This window comes from Saccoglossus kowalevskii, chromosome 7 (assembly GCF_978046115.1).
Source record: "Saccoglossus kowalevskii chromosome 7, keSacKowa6.1, whole genome shotgun sequence".
In the NCBI taxonomy this organism is placed as follows: domain Eukaryota; kingdom Metazoa; phylum Hemichordata; class Enteropneusta; family Harrimaniidae; genus Saccoglossus; species Saccoglossus kowalevskii.
This window is the reverse complement of record NC_140647.1, coordinates 8,569,937-8,589,224: the sequence shown is the minus strand read 5'-3', so window position 1 is coordinate 8,589,224 and position 19,288 is coordinate 8,569,937.

Sequence of the window (19,288 nt, the reverse complement as noted above, 5' to 3'; positions counted from 1 at the left end):
ATTGCCGGTTATGTGGTGGCCTTGAAACAGTTGAGTAGCAAATGTCAATTTAGTGATTTCCTCGAATCAGCACTCCAAGATCGATTAGTTTGTGGTCTTAGCAGTAACTCAGTTCAGAAAGAGCTTCTGTGAGATTGCTGTTGCCGCTGAAAGATTCCAGACAGTTTCAAGGGGAACCGGGCAGTAGTGTAAACAAAAATGTTAGGTAGTGAAATTAAATACAGACGCAGAAATCGTGATAGGGGTAAACCAAGAAATGGCGGGTTCAAAAAGAGTCAACCTACACAGGTCAAATGTCATCCCAGCCAGCATTTTACCCATAAACCATGTTGGAGATGTGGATTCACTAATCATGATGCAACTTCTTGTGGATTTAAGAATTCCCAGGGCTTCTGATGTTCGGAAATTGGCCATACTAAGAAAATGTACCGGTCTGAGAAACCTGTACCACCGGTGACAGAGATGAAACAAGTTCTGATGACGAACAATTGGGAATTTACACAGTATATACAGTCTGTAAGGGAAAAGAAGAAATTCACAGTATGCATGAACAATTAGAAAATAAACTTGTAATGGTAGATATGGAAGTTGACACCGGATCTAGTGTATCTGTTGTATCCAGTCAGTTTTACATTGATCACTTGAAACATTTACCCTTAAAACTTCAGTTACCCTGAAGGACTGGGGGCAATCCTCTAAAAGTATTAGGGGTTAAGGTGAATGTTTGTTATAATGGGCAGGGTTTCCAACTTCTATTGTTAGTAGTTGAGGATAAGAAACACCTAGATAGACCAGCTTTATTAGAAGGTAGAAATTGGCTAAAAGTAATCAGACTGAACTGGTCTATCCTATTTAAAGTCAACTGTGTGTCTAGGGATAAAACTAATTCAAGTTGTAATACTTGTTCATATTCAGAATCTGGTGCTTTTCCACAGAGTATTAAGAGGGAATTTCCGTCTGTCTTTGGTTTAAACAAGGAAGTTAGTTCCGATCTTATTAAAGGATTTACAGCGTCGGTAAACTTGAAAGAGGACACTAATCCTATTTTTTTGTAAAGCACGACCTGTGCCTTATGCGTTGAATGATGCAATTGAAAGGCAATTAGATCACCTAGAGATAGAAGGCAAAATATACAAAGTGTCGTATAGTGATTGGGCCAGTCCTACTGTAAATAATGTTTGTAAATAGAGTACTAGAGGTAGATCAGTACCCACTTCCTTCACTTGCAGATTGTTTTTCACAATTGTCAGGTGGGAGATTTAGAACAAGCCTGTCCCAGCAATATTTAACCATAAATACTCACCATGGCTTATATCGTTATAACAGATTGAATTTATATAATTGCAAGTGGCATTCCTCAAGTTATTTATCGCATGGATGATATTTAACCTCCGCACGTGACGACCAGGAACATGAAACTATATTGCATCAAGTACTAAGACTCTTGGAGAAACATAAAGTAAGTTTGAATGTAGCCGTGAGCCGAGTTTAACTTTCCTTGGACATCAACTGGATGTGAGTAAGAGCTGAATTGGAATTCAGAGTAGGTTTTGTGTCTGAATTCCGAGTGCGAAAGTAGAAGCCATTGTGAAAGAACCCAACCCAACCAATCAAAGAGAATTGAGAGCTTGTTTGGGAATGATTCAGTTCTATTCGCGTTTCCTTGTTACAGAAAGGTGTTGCCTGGAACTGGAGTGAGAGCTGTGAAGCAGCCATGACTAAATGTAAGGAAGTCTTAATTAGTTCCGATGAACTAGTTCATTATGATCAGTTAAGTTATCTTGTGATGCATTCTCCTACAGTTGGGTCAGTCATTGCCCATGTGATGGAAGATGGATCTGAAAGGCTTATTGACCAAGAGCATTGTCAGTGAGTAAAAGAAATTATGCTCAAATCGAACGGAAAGCTTTGGCTATTATATTTGGTGTGAAAAAGTTTCGCAATTACTTATATGAACGGAAGTTTACCCTAGTAACAGATAATAAAACACTGACTACAATTCTTGGTTCAAAATCAGGCATTCCACCAATTGCAACCCCATGAATGCAACGGCAATGCAGATGCTTTATCACGTCTACCCTTACCGATGAAACGGTACGAGTACGGTGTTATGCAAAAGACTTTTGAATGAATTGCACGAAGGACATTTTGGAATTGTCCGATCCAAAGCCTTTGCCAGAAGCTATCTCTGGTGGCCTAGACTAGACGAAGATCTAGAATTTATGGTAAAATCATGTGATTCATGTATGACAGTACAAAAGAATCCACCTAAAGCATCCTTATATTTTGACAGTGGACCAGTCGCCCTTCATAAGCATTCATTCACACTTTGCCTAGAAAAATGGTAAATATTTACTAATTGTATATGATTCATATTCTAAGTAGATTGATGCAATACCAATGACAACTACCACTTCAGCCGAGACTATAGAGAAATTATGCGTAGTGTTTGCTTATTTCGGACTTCCAGAGAAACAATGGAATTCAACACCAGTTGGTATCTGTTTACCATCCCGCATCCAACGGAGCAGCAGAGAAAAGTGTCCAAACTAAGAAAGTGTCAGACCCCAGCAAAAGTTCTTTGAGTTTATCTCATATATAGGTGTACACCTCATTCAGTTACTGGTCAAACTTCAGCATCTTTATATTGCAAAGGGAAATTTGAAACCGATTTACCCTCTAAAAACCTAATCTTGACCGTAAATGAAAAACAGGTTCAATATCATGATAAGTCAGGGGAATAAATGCGTCAATTTAAGGTGGGGGAAAGGTGTATGTAAAAAAATTTCGGAGAAATTGTGATAGAAAATGGGTTCCTGGTATCACAAAATTGATTCACATGGAACATATTCGGGCATGTACCTCAGACGTAAATACTGCTGAATTTGGTGTCACTCAACCTAACCATTCAAAATCTGTTTCAGATTCCTCGGAAGAGCACTACAAGTCTACAATCTATAATAGCTCTATCATTCCTATTATCTCAGACTTGGCTTCTAAATCTAGTGAGATTTCAGGTATGACAAAATCTCAACCTACTCCTGTTCAAACTTCAGAGTCTGTGGTAAAAGAGAGTGATAGTTGCACAACTAAACCGGCAGAAACTGTTGAACGACGTCACGCATTGAGAATGAGGAAACCAAAAGTTTTGTTGGACTTATGTTGGAAACATTTAACTGTTGAAATTTTGGTGTTAAGAAATTTTGTCTCTGATTTTTTTATATTTTCTGATTGAACCTTCTATTTAGGAAAGGATAGTGTAGTAAATCAGATTTGTTATTGCCATGCCACTGTGCACATGCGTAATAAAGGAAGTAAGTTGTTCACATGGCAGCCATCTTGCGTTCAGGTGTCTTTCATACTACCATAGTTTGAGTGCTATACATTACAATACGCTCTAAATTTATTCTATTTCATTCATCTTTCCCTTTTCTATCCATCAAAAGTTGTGATTGCTTATTTTCACAACTTTTAAAATCACCCCTAAAACGGGAATTGTGGTGTTTTAAAACTAGAGTTCTGGCATAGAGGACGAGGGCACTGAACAAACAATAACCCATGTTAACAGGAAAAAAATAATTCCGAATATTAGTTATATCATCTTGTCAACTTCAATATTTTCTTATAAAATCTGAAAAATATATAATTATTAAAATCCAGTGAATAATGTTCAATTAATTATCATTATTGTTTCAAAGCAATGCGATAATCTAATAAACAATACGTGATTAAAAATGTTTTTGTTTTAAATAACGCACATGTAATGTGAAACCAAAAATATGACACACCATTAACACTAACTGTATTTTCCTGTTAAATATTAAAAATTTCTATGATTTTATTTGGTAACTCAGATCTTGTTTCTGGGGGGATTTCGGCATGAACGTTATGCAGTATGGGATTCTCTGGTCTGTAAATGAACTTGAGTTTAATCAGTTATCCAACAAATAATAAAATGAATGGAGGCCGCTGCAAATAGCAATGTAGTACTCGACCGACGCCACTGACTCTATCAATTACACTTTCCACTCGTTTCGTAACGAAATAACAATATCATCATACCTTCAGGTCTGATTAAGATGACTTCCGGTCCCCTTCTTTACTCAGGAAATCTAAAAAAGGCATCATTCAGTCCAAGTTGTTGTTGCCACCTGTCCACACACTTCCTATAGTATAATTCAATCACTGAATGAGCGTGCGCACGACACAAGTTATCAGTAAGTTGAACATGCAACATATAATAGTGTTCACCGTAAATACCGTCCTGTACAAAAGGTATCTCGAAATGTTTGCAAAGAAGAAGCAAACTAAATTATTGTTCAATATTTGTTTTCATGTTGTATTTAGTATATTAATGAAATTATAAATAATGGTTTTATATTATTTAAGACTTAGAGGAGCTTATTTAAATTAGACTCACATTTGCGCAGGTGTGTGATAATCACCATATTGGAATCCAATACCAGGTCTACATCAATTGAATAATAGCTATATGGAAAATGACAACAATGTGCATGTGCATGCGTGTGTGAGCATTGGTTCCAAAAACATGATGCATACAGTTAGTCGATAATAAGTATTGCGTCTATTCCTGTATATAAACATGTTTTCAGGTGTTTTCCCTTGAAACATTTCATGTGTACGTGTTTGTTTTAGAAGGTGCTTCAGGAGAAAACAGTTTGAAAGAAAACTGTTTTAGTTACTCTTAGGAACACAAATGTGTATACATGTCATAAACATAATCACATATAAAACATGTATAGTCGGGTGTTTTACATTGAAACATTACATGTGTGGTTGTTTTAGGAAGTGCTTCAAGATAAAACAATTTAGAAAAAAAGTGTTTTAGCTAATCTCATGAACACAAATGTGCCTTATACATTAACACTTTTCGAACCATTTTTTGTCTGGAGTTTTTCAAACAGTTTTTAGAATTTTTTTTAAATCACATGTGAAAGTGCTCAGCTGTGATTGAAACTACAACCGTTAGGCAACGAGGTACTTTTAGATTGGTAAGACCATATAGATTGGGAATACCATATATTAAAGGCGTACATACAATTAATTCTTCCACAAACTAATAGCAGGTGTTTGTAGACACTCATCAAACGTCAATTATGCCCATGCCTGATAAAAAACATTGAGCTTCGTTCTGTTAATGGTAAAGTGCATCGCTTTCAAGTATGCCTTATACATCACACTGCATTATTAGAGTCCCCGGACGTGGATATTTCCTGGTGAAAATAAATTTCTGCTGTATGTCCCCATTTCAACTTGGTAAATCTTTTTATGTTCACTACATTAACGACTTTCACAGCTTTTTTTTAGCAGTATCTATCATGATCGAGATTGACGGATGATATCATGTTGTGCTACAATGTACGCGAAAGCTGTTTACGACTGAAGGCTTCAATCTTATATAACATCCACTGCTAAGAAAGAGTAGAATCATGTTAAATATAATTTGTTTTGGTCGCAATCATTATATTGTTACAATAGCGTTTCGTTCCACTGATAGTGTAATACAAAGTTTAATAAATAATAAAACTTTACTTATATGATATGTATACCTGACAATTGGATCGAAACCATCATGTCATCACAAAACTTCACATCATACATTGGATCAAAAACACGTTTACTACGGGAATATGAATAACATAAACTCGCAACACGCGTGAATCGTAGTGGTGTATATGGCGAAATATTCGCCACGGTAAGCAGACACATTCCTCTCTCAGCCACACTAATGGCACCGATGATTACAAATATAAGGATCCCTTTGACATCATTCATGTTTTCCCGCAATTTTAAAACATGCTTGCCATGACGAACGTATGGTATATACTATTGAAAATGTGTATAGGTGTAAGATTAAAACACACACAGCTGTGTTTCCAATCGTCGATTAGTTATACCTCAAGTAAGGGGAATAGAAGAAAAAACAATTAGCCATACAAACCAATACATATTACATCCATTTCACATGGTTGAGCGTGTTCACGAAAAGTATTAAATGTTAATTGATTTTACATGCAGCGTCGTAGCCTTTTTACCATTATTCATACAACAAATTATCTTTTTTGTCATGGTGACAACCTAGTTTGTATTCGAAATTATCGAATTGAATTATGCCACAGTGTGATAATTAGCGTCTTTAAATGTTGAATAATTGTAATCTACATGTCATTTCATTTAAAACTAGTATGTTTGTTGTCATTCTGTTTACGTACATACATACATACATCTATATTCAAATACACGTCGATGGAATGACAAACAAGGACAAACTGAAAATACAAAGAATCCCAAAAACACCTGGCATCAAAATTTGTAAATTTTTTTTTTATTCTGAATTAGGATACCATTAGTTTAGCAATTTTAGGTTGGCTACATTGACTTCTTTGCATACACAGTTCACCATCGTACTTGATTTATCTTTGAATTCTTGCACGTTCGCTTATATCAGTATATCTTTGCACCATACATAGCCATGAATACTCATTAATGTCCTTGCCTTATCTTCTTGCACGAATAGCCACTAAGAGTTCAATGATGTAAGTGCTTGCTGTTAACTCGATGTAGCACTCGTCTACTTTGAACGCAGTGTTGTATCTAATCTAAAAATCAAAGTAATTTAATTATATCCAGTAACAATCTTGTTTGACTCGCTCAATGTACACTTCTTAAAGTAGATCACATTTTAATATATATATAAAGAGTATCTTACAGCTTTTGCAAATTGTCCTGCATCGTATTATGTAATCATTCTACACAGTGTTGCAAAAGCACACTAGTGTTCACACAGTTTTCAATTTGCAGTTTGTCAGTATCTCTTCACCCATCATCTACTTTAATAGCAGAATAGTAATAAAACAATAAAAAGATTCATAGAACTAAGTAAATTTACACACACACACACACACACACACACACACACACATAGGTCAAAGTGTACAGTAGTCCAGAAATGAATGTGCTACACGGGGGGAAGTGATTAATCTACAATTAATCTAAATGATACATATACTTCAATTGGAAATTAATGTTGTTCTCAGCAGGGACGCTGATTATAAATCATTAAAGACTCTTCCAAGTGTTCGCACTCGGAATTCAGACTAAAAACCCACTCTGGATTCCAATTCAGCTTTTACTCACATCCAGGAGGTATGTGCGATGATGTGGGAGGAAATAAAACGTTGGTTGCAATTTTGCCCAACAAATTTTATAAAATAAGTAAGTGTTTCTCACTCCTATTTCTGTAACTGTGATTCCAGCGTGCTTACTACTAGCTCAGTCTGCAATGACAATTTTCTGTTACTGAAGCACATGTATCCAACATATGATACTTAAATCGAGGCATTATGCAGGTCTCATATTGTATTTATGGTTTCAGCTCTAGAAACTGTTAAATTGCCTTTTTATGAAGGAGAAATTGTGATCTCATGGGCATTGAGTGTACTGAGTTGAATGGTCAAACCAACATCTAATTGATTACTCAATGTACCACCACAATGGTGGACTAACTACATGTTTGTTACTTATGCGTATTTATACAGAGGCAGCGGTCTGCAGTCAATGCAGTACAACAGAGCGGGAGACAGCTATGAAAGCTATGGTTAAGTTGTCAAAGACGCTCCGATGAGCAAGGTCAGCGTCAGGCTATATGGAGGCAGACTCATCCAACTAATATATATTTGTGAAGACTAAATTTAAAATGCTTTATGGATAATTGTCTCAATGCGTAACTTCAATTTTTCATGTGGTATAGTGGTATACCTGATGGAAAAATATTCAAAATATTGTGTCTTTATAATGGCGGTAAAATGAAGAGAAGTTATTGATAAAACCCGAACTCACTCATGGGGATGGGCTGGGACATTTTGTTTGTAAATTTGTTTTTGATCAGTTATTCCAGCTATTGGAGTTATTCCAAAAGTTTGTAATATTTAGAATTGCACAAAGTTTTTGTTTTAAATATGAAAACTATCTTGTTTTATAAATGCGCTGCGGCAATATATAAAAATATTAGTTTGCATGCAATGTGATCACATGACCTACCCAAATCAATGGTACCAGTACAGTCTCGTGAGGTTTCGCGGGAGCAGGCAGTAAATAACCTAGTCCATTTTTTTATTAAATCATTTTAGTTATTTATATAAAATGTGTTACCGAAAACAACTCCAAATGCATATTTTGAGGCGCAGCATGGATCCGAGTAGCAGGGTTAATTTAACGAACAAACAAACAAACGACAACGTGGAACAGACTCGAATCATGGACATAAATGACCAAATGAACTTTTCACTTTCCCACCAGTTTCTATTCACAATCGTATATAATGGAAAATTACCATTTAATCCGTTGCGGCAATTCATGTAAGCAAACTGTCAATTATTTTGTTATTTCGGAAAGTCCACTTACTGACCCCGCAACATCGAATTTAAAAGTCAGTGAATAGAAGAATAAAACAATCTCTAAGCACATCCCGCTAGAATATTTCATTGATGTGAAACACCTGTTCTACACGTTCATGTAAATACAAATAGAAAAACCATCGTAGAGTCATTTAACAAGATTGAAAGAGAACATTCTCCCAGATGTTCTTTTGAATATAATTAAAGTCGTCTAACCTTAACCTGATCTGTAATATATTCTAACGATTTGACCTAAACGAAGGAATTTCGCGCATTGCAAAGGAAATAAGAGAAAAGAACTTCTTATGATATAATTTTAAAAACTGGACAAAATTGATATTTAAATTTTTTGTCGCGCACTAACTGCGAATCCCTTATTGAACATACGCTATGGATGTTAATAAACATTTTGGAAATATATTATGATCAGGCCACTGAAAACGCATTAGCCATGATATGTAAATTGTAAATTACATATTGTTCTACTATTTCCGAAACGTTTCAGTTATCTGGCAGTTAAGCCGGAACGCACAGCGTAAGGGTCACGTACAAAGCATATACTGACAAATAACATGTCAAAGTCTTGACGTAAAATTCACTATATGTCAGTTTCTTGATTATACTTCACATCTCTGGGGTTTGCCATGTCTGGGAATAATCCCTCCAGTCATATCAACGCCACATTGTGTAATAACATTCTACTGACTGACTAACTGACTGACTGACTGACTGACTGGCTACAGGATATTTTCCGCTCTATCCCGCATATTCCTAGCCATGGTTCTGTAATACAAGAGGCAGCATGCACATGTAGGTAAAATAATAATTACCATTTGGTGGACCACGTGCTATTGCATTAACGTTGGCTACATCATAGTTCTCAGAGACGTCTCCTACACTGATTACTGAAATATGATCACAAATTGCTTAATAATTCACATACAACAAATTACACAAGAACCATTACAAACTGTGATTGGAGCAATTATTGTATCATACAATCGCTGAGTGAAAATGTTACCTCGTAAGATCAATGTTTAGAAAAAATGTATTAAAATCTCAGTCAATCTTAGAAGTGATAATTGATTTACGTATCAGTTTACCATACAATAAATTGCTACTTTTTGTTCCCATTTCTAATTCTTACTTTGGTTTTCTAAAACTTAGTATATGCTTGAGTGCCGTGTCGTGTTCTATGTAATAACAGTTTTTTAGAATCAGCTAATTGCTTATATTTATTTGCAAATCGATATGTATTAAACCGTCATAGACGTTTGTGAATATAATTAAATACATGTAATTATTCTTAAGAGGGAAGGAAGGTTGAATAGAAACATGCACACACTAAGAGTGTCGTCTAACCTAATTACATGTCTTTGCATGCAATTTGACAATAAGTCATCACAACAACCCGTTAAAAGCCGATCAATAACTGAGTCGATTGACCTTTATAGGGAATATCAATTTGCATTATGGGCACAGAATTCATCTGTAAATTATTTACCACATTGATGATCAAGAACAGTAAAATCTAGAAATTGGACATATCGATATATCTATTTATTTGCTGTATCCTGAAGTACAAGCCAATTTTGTTCTATCCACACACACTGAGTTATGGGAATAAACCTATGGTCGTAGCTGGCTTCGATGTTGTTGCCAACAGTTTATATTGTATACTATGACATACTAAAACTGCAGAAGATAATTGTGTAATTGGTTCAAAAGATTTCGTATGCCGATGAATTAAATAACATTTGATTTAAATACTGTTTGCAAAATCACAAAATAAATAAATTGCACTCTCAAAGTTCAATCTGTGTTTATAGCGTTTCATCACTTTTTCATTACGATGTAACATGTCTTAGATGGCTTAGAAAGTCAACTGTTTGTATCTCCTTTAATTTGTATTTTAGTTATTATTTTCGTTTGGATGTAGGCAGACAATGTGTTCACTGCCATTGATATACAGGCAATCAATGCTATAATTATCATCGTCATTATTGATAATCATATTTATTCTTGTTCGTCGATCTATTTGTGTATATAAGAAAATAATATCAATTTAAAAAAACGAATGATTAAAGCGACTATTTTGCACATAAATATGTTTCATTATTATTACTTATCCAAAATAGAAAGTTGATTGTTGTTTAATGTGTTCAATTAACATTTCATTTGCTTTTGTAATTTTGAAACATTCCCAATGAATCTATACATACATGATAAATTAATGTGTAACATTATTACATGTATAAGAGTAATATACAAACTGTTTCCAACTCCAGATTTTTGTAATAAGCCTAAATACTACTCATTAAGATACTTATATGAGAAGGAATGATGACAAATTTAGATGGTTGTTCTTTTTGAAGGGAACACATAAACCCAATATTAAATGTATAAGTGGGTTGAATTGCTTTACAAGTGCGTACAGTTACGTCATGTGTACCAATAATCTGTTATGAAATGAGATCTGATATAATAATACTGTACAGTAAATCACGAAGCAGTGGATCATTAATATTCGTCTCGTTTACGTTGATAATGTACGATTTTCCGGGGATTATCGGCCGTGGTCATAGTATACGTCTATGTGTAGACAGGTGACCATGACACACTGACACTCTTATACGTGTTAGTATTCAACAATGCTTCATGACGTGGTCGATCGATTAGTTTTAATGTCTTATGCAAGAAAACAGTTAGAGTCAATTTTGTCTCTCCTGGCGTTGTTCATGCAACGCTAGTCGAATAATCGAGTTATATATATATTTAAAGGGAATTGGTCACGTTATTATATTATCAAATGCATACATCATAATCTCAGGATAAGAACACAATTTTGTCATTCAGAAACACTCACCAATGATATAAAATGACTGCCTTATTGTATATACAAATTCCTAATATACAACGATACTGCTGATTTGTCATTAGGTTGATAGACCTCGAACGGAAATGGAAGATAGAACGACAGCCAAAATAAACCTTCTACGTTCAATATAAAGTATGCACCTATTGTCCTAATAGCAGACAACAATCATCATTATTAAGTCACATTACGTTTTTCGATATGCTCTGGTGAAAATTGCCGTAAATTGGTTGATTACATGATGAATCGAAAACAGATTGACATGTCAGTGTGTAAGGTTGTTTTGAATACCGCAGTGCCCGAACTAATGCCATCATTCAGTTTTTACATATATAGCCGTATAACTAAAATATTTAAATGAAATTTATATTATTAAGAACACAGCGTAATAATTACCTAATACCATAATTGGATAACACACTGAAATAATCTTGTAAGGTTTCTGATTATTTCTGTTGATTTCTGTAATCCGATTTGTCTTCTCAATACAAATTAATTGTTATATGAAGGACAGCTGGACGTTATGTGGATTCATTCAATACTTGAAGTGATTCTTCTTACTTTTCAATTATTTTTTGCAGATAAGATGTAAACTTTGTTTTAATTTCATAGCAAATATATCTGAATAAACACATAAACACGATTCATATTTACCAAAGGTTGTGTTACGGTCAAATAATGAGCAACACTTGGCTAGTTATAACGTCAATCTATGTGTAGTGTATCGCTGTTTTTTTACTGTGGTTTCTGGGAATTAGGCACATTTGAAAAGATTGATGTCATCTATAATCGCCCACACTATCGGAAGTCAGTGTAAAATTGGTGTTGTACAGTACTGATTTTTGATTCGTGGATCGTAGTGCAATCATATTATAGGCTCTTGGCAAAAAGTTAAGACCCTCTATCATAGGGTGAATTCAGTAGTATCAGGAATGTGTTCGAGCTAAATTGACAAGTTAAAATCTTCTATCATTGTATGAATTCATTAGTATAAGGTATGTATGCCAACTAAATTGTTATAGTGAGACCCTCTATCACAGCGTAAATTCATCAGTATGAGAAATGTATGCTAGCTAAATTATTAATTAGCAATATATTTGAATATATGTAAATATATGTAAATATATAAATTGGCAAATGATTTATCAATGCCCAACACATTCGTTCGGTGAAATCTTTAAATTGTATGTACAGTTTAATAATGTTGTTGTTGCACATGCGCACAAGAATGAAGCACATGTCGACGGTTATGTATGACTAGCAAGCAAGCAAAATAGATGCAAGAGTTATGCAACTTTGTTTTATTATTAACAACGACGATCGACACGTTCAAAAAAATGCCACGTTTTTGTCATATGCTTTGTGAGTGTGTTTTATGTCACAGAATACATTTGTTAGGGCAGTTCGTAGCCAGTAGCTATTTCCATTAATAGAAATATGACAACACTGCTCACTTCTCCTTGTTACATCTTTAAAAGATAAATCAGCGACCACACAACTGCTAGCGTTGGTAGAGAGCGTATTAGCAGTAACTCAAATAGTTTCAGGTTATTATAACAAATATCCTCGGATTGTGATGCCCCATTAACCGTAACTTGAGCGAGAGTGCAGTTAAACCACCGTGAAAAGGGCATATCATGGAGAAATATAAAAATAAAAATCTGTTATAACACATCACTGTGTATGCTTTTTAAGTTATTTTATGAAAATTTCGTTTCGATTCAGGGATTTTTTAGACTAAAACCATTTTTAATTCAATACTCACTCTTTCTATCGGCAGAGTTCCCGTAAAAAGATTGGATGACTGCATGCCTTAGGTTCTTAATACATTTCTCCCAACCATCGTGTTAATCAGCTTTGACCGCGTTCTCGTTTAATGTGTGATGGAATTTACCCACGTTTCTCTCATTACACTAGGTCTAACCTGGTTGGTCGTCACAGTTGGAACATACACGCGGTATTACAGCAAGTCCTAATGTTTGTACTTGCATCTGCAGACATTTCGTGTAATTAATTATGCAATTCATGCACGATAAACTTATTCAACTCCTAATGATACATATCAAAAACAATGGCTGGCAGAATCAATTCCATTGTTTGTATTAGGATTAAAGGCAAATTATACTATTCGCAAATCAGTCATAACCTTCAATTTTAGACAAGCCGGTTATTTAACGGCGATACAACGAAGGACAAACTTTGTGAAATACAACACACGATACGAAACCCGAAAGTCTGTAAAGTAGTGATAACAGAAGTAAAGTCTGTATCTATGACATCAATTTGGTCGTATTTCTGGAATGGAACGAAGAACTCGCACTCAGCTCGTTAGGTTATTTTTTATTTATTTTAAGTCTTACCATGTCACGTAATATTTGGGGTTACCGACCTGTTTTTAAGTGGCTATATTGGAATTTATATATTGGAAGTATGACTTCACCAGAATATAGTTAGTTATACAAATACATATATTGTTTAATCTCAAGTTGGATGATATTACAAACTGTTAGGAGATTGATATTAAGATTATATATATTTTATTTGACACAAAAGCTTTCTCATGGGTTGTCAGTTTAGTTCGCTCTCACGTAACGACACATCACCGGCTGTGCATGTGTTCATTTTGATTATACTATCTATGTCACACGTACATGGTGATAAAATTAATTGTTTTAAAACGTCAGCATCCTATTCACGATACCCGTATCAAGCAATTAATTTGTACAAACACTAATGATTAGCAGAATGATGGCATTTTTTGCGCATAAACATACATAGTCATTGTTTTTTAATTAATATCATCGGAAACACATTGTCATTATATAACAAAGAATCATTTGAAACAGCTGACTACCAATGTTCACCTTAGTAAGGAGAGAAGGCATACTCTTCAACTCCGGCAAGGAACGGACGTGAAACCAACGTACCAATTCTACAGGCATCAACGGACACTCACATCCTATCCCATTCCTGAGTACTTCAAGTCCCTGCATATTTTCTTACGTTCTCGCTTCTGAGCCAGTTCAAGCATTGACTAACCGTATTTATTTGTATTGTCGTAAATATATATCATCATTGTCTCTATATCAATGCGTGATGTATATTCGTAGTGTTTATCAGCGCCGACGGTCCTGAAATCTCGATCTAGGCCGCCAAGCACAACCTCTCTCCTGTTGAATTGTGGATCATGTGTAAAAATGTAAATGCATAATTGATATATGTTTTCTAAAAAGGACCATGGTATAAAATGCACCACGTGTAGTACTTGAATGCATCCTGAATTATAAATTATTAATATATCCCTGTAGGCACTTTGCTCAATTAAGATAGCAACCAGAAAATTACAAGAGCCTAGGGTTAACGCTTCATAATCTGCGTAATTTGTGTAAAAAGCGATTATGCGATTTCGAATCGTGCTGATGTTTCAAATGACCGGAATTAACCACCTCACTGATTGTGTTCTTCCGCGTCTGTTGCGTTTAGTTTTACCTTTGCGGTGCTTCACAAATCATAACACCAATGCTCAATCAGTTGATGTACGCGTGATAATAAACTAAAAGACAAGTTGTAAACGATTTTTTTTTATGTTAGTATGTAAGGGATTTTCCACACAAAAACGACGAATTCGGCCAAATTGTGTTGATCGTTTTTGCTGTGAAAAAAATGTTATTTTCACCTTAATTTGTAAAGATATGTGCAATTAAGAATTACATGAAACAACGGACACACATATATTGCAAGATGTAAAGTTACGTTTACAATTACATAAACAACGAATAAAGACAAGAAGATGAAAAAGAAAAAAAACAACTAAATATGATTTTTGTCGATCATTAACTCATAATACTAACTCATAACTTCGTAGGACTAAAAACTGATTTTTGTAATCACGGGATATTCTGTATGCCTACCTGAATATATGACAAACGACTTATGGCGAATAAAATGGGTGGCTTTACATCAATGCACTTTGTTGTATGATACCTTTCATTTCATTTTCATCATGAACTTGACAATTTAAAAACACCAGGCGGTTTTGAAAACCTATGCAGTAGTGATATTGGTAGGTTTGCCTTTGAAATCGACCATCACAACAGTCAAGTGACACTATGTCAACACAATGCTATGCTTTCATGTTAGAAAGAATTCAATTATTGGAATTTCAATGACAGTGTGTCTCAACAAAACCATGGTTTAATGTTGTTGATTGGGAAATGTGTACATTTGTAGAATGTAGAATGTCAGAAACAGGTCGTATGATACGAGATAAACCAAGATGTGATAGAAAGCGTATTTAATTTATTTGTGATGTACACATAACTATCCCATGCGATCCATCATCGCGGTTATGATTTATTAGACGTGACGGTCTGTACTTCGCCTACGGCTCGGATTATTACAAAAATCACGCACGTCTACAGATATCAATCTAAGTGAAGTTATCATACGATCTGTTTCTGACTTTCTACATCTATATATATATATATATGTATGTGACTGAATGTTGTAAGTATATCTAGTGGGAAAAGACTAAAAGCGCATATATTCTTTACCAGAAAATAAGTCAACGCCGTACATTTTCGCACTAGACCTCGGGGAAAGGTTACTGTGCAAAAGTATATCTGAAAATACGTTTCTTTTTTGTACGCCAATTCTACAGAAACCACAGACGTCTTCCTGTGTTACCCGACGACGTCGCTGCACTCAACATCAAACACATGTGGTTTAGGTATTGGCTGACTTGTCATAACAATATACGCTACACAATTGTCGGCCAACGACTGACACTGATAACTATTGGCCCATGATCGATGGATTAGGATTATATATCGTCACAGATATATTATTGGTTGAACTTTGACCCCAAGCTACACACTAGAATCCACACAGCATGAGGGCATATACACTTATAAAAACTCTCATAATCGACAACCCTAGAGGATGAGGTTACATTTAAATAGTTTTTACTTTGGTTGTTTATTACATAAAACATATAATTTACCTGTTATTGGTCGGTATCATACAGTAGTGACTATTCCATTGGTGTGCACGATATGATTTATGTGTTGTCTACTTGTGTACAATGCTCAGTTGGCAAGCACACGCACTATAAATGTCATGTGCATTCGATAATCACTGCAGTACAACCAAAGCTACACTACACATACATATAACTAACAGACATATAATAAAATAAAGGCCCCATGTAAATTACACATTGCTATTGACGCTTACGGCGACAATTTATCAGAATTGATATACATGTGTGTATGCGTGTTCTACAACAAAGTCAATTATCTTAAATCACGCACTCTTCCTAACAATATGAAGTGCCCACCCACAGAAACGGAATTCAATTTTACCAAATAAAAGATGTATTCCGGTCATTCGCAGCTCACGGACTCGGCGTAGCATATCACTGAGCGTTACGCAATGCATACACAACACCAATGTCGTGAAACACTGGATGCCGCTAAATCTATCCAGGATAATGAAAACGATGACGTCTATCTGTATTTTGTAAATGACGAAACCTCAATTACAAATACACAGTTGATCAATACAACATATTGCACAGTTAGATGAAATCCATAAGGTCTTGCAGGAATCTAGTAATAGATAGACAAACAGTGACTCGCTGAATGGCCAATATAAACTGTATACTGTTTTCCTGAAACGTACCATTGAAAACCGCATCAAACACACACAGTTAATCTAACGTCACTATATATTTCGAAAACGTGCATTTTGAGTAATTATATACATCATGCCTTATATTTAACTCCCATGACCCCAGACATTTCAGTTCGGATTGATGTTTACCCATGCGCTTTATTTGGCAAATAATCTACGACGAAAAACGCAGGTGCATTTTAACAACCGTACTGGTTGATAGAGATCGATTGTACACACTCGTTTTCTGCCAATATTCTACGGCTAAGTGACTATTTTTCAACGCATGACGAACGCACATATTGAATTCTTATCTAAAATAGTTTTACTTTTCTATCGACCAAGCATTCACTTTCTTTGTAAAAAAAATGTAAAAGGCTCTTTATCACGACGTGAGCCAGTCTTGTATGAGCTGAGCACGTACGTATAGATAACAGAGTATTTGGTTTTTCTCTTGCTAGTTGGCGCAATGTTGAAGCACTAGTCAAATACCATCTTTGTATACCGAACTACGAGCGCTATTCGATATCACAAAATTGTGTACACGTGGATTCAGGGACAGATAAGTGTTTGGCAATTCTTTCAATTTTCGGCAGCGTTTATTTTCGTATATTAAAAACGACTTTCAGTGCAATCAGAGTTTATTGATAAGCGAGTTAAACACAGAAAAAACAGGATGCGTCGCGACGACTGCCGCCCTTTTACGTTTACTTATTTAGTTCGTGTAACTTTTTATGACGATTGATAATAATAATAATAATAATAATAATAATAATAATAATAATAATAATAATAATAATAATAATAATAATAATAATGATAATGATAATAATAATAATTCTATACATATACAAAATGACACATTGAAATACTACTGACACATGTATAAAGTGTTGAATCAATACAAGTGAGGTTAGCATCATTATTTTCGTAAGGTTCACCAATATAATGCTTTGCGATATTTAATACTGTGGAGATTACCGCGGCTTTTCAAAAAAAACAAAACATGCCTGAATTTCTTTGTAGAGTGCGATATAGACATGCAATGCCTACAAAACCGTACGTGGTTTTCATACACAATATGGACACAATACAGTAGCTTTAATTGCATTCAACAACAAGAATATATAATATCAGAAATTTTCAAAAGCTTCTTATTATGTGACAAACAACAAAATACATGGCGTAGTTTCTCACAAGTCTTAACGCGAATTTGACAACTTGAACCATTGGTTAGCAGGAATGAGATAACTATTGGTTAACAGTCGTGGGAAAACCGGCACTGTATTTGTGCGTGATTTACGGTGTTCCCAAGCTTGAACAATTAGTGTAAAGAGCCTTTAATACATACATCATATGTTATCTCGTCTGACATACCGGATGATTTACTATGTCTGTTACATACAAGGATTGCAATAATAGGATTTATAATTTATAAGTCGCGATTTTAATGATGTCGATACCAATTCACAATGAATGAGAAGGTGCCACGCATATCCCGAGCAACGAGGTTTTGGAGTATTCAACGTACTAAGTGGTTTGATATTAAACTTATTTGTCAGGCGTCAGGCGAATGCAATTATCCTCCATGGTTTGATCAATGCGAACAGTGCTCACACATATATCTGTTCGCTTTCTTTATTTTCACGAACTGATGCGCTCAATGTACGCTTTAAAATACATTCAGTGCATTTTTTCAATGTGTTGTTTATTTTTCATAGTTTCAATATCATGCACAATTGGGATATTATTAACTAAGATCAAGAATAAGACCAACTTCTACATGAATGAATAAAATGATAGAGCAAGTAGTTTAATGCCATGACATAATAAAGTACGTGATTACACATCAATATTCGTGTAGAGTGTCAAATGCTCCCGAAACTGACGAGATGAGTGAAGTTGAACAAAACCCGTCACTCCTACGGCAAGATTTCTAAATGAAGATCATTCTGTTAGCGAGACGCTGGCAGCGTGGAATCTGGGCAACACCTATTTAGTTAGAATGCAGGATGGTGCGAGTCTTTCCAGAGGCAGTGTCGTTATCTCGGCGGCAATTTAAATTAGATTATCAACGGTAACCACGGCGGCGAACAAGAATTTAGTGTTCTCGTTGCATGGTTCGTTGAACATTTATAGCATTATATGAACTTAATTCTCACTTTTACTCTCACTTCCCAGTGATATAAATTACAAAATTATAATATTACCTGTGGTATAAATATCCACCAGTATAAGCGAGGAGGCGTTTGACGAGAGTGTGTGGTGAATGCGGTGTTTACACAAATTCTCAGACAACTATAGACTTGCATACAGTCTCATA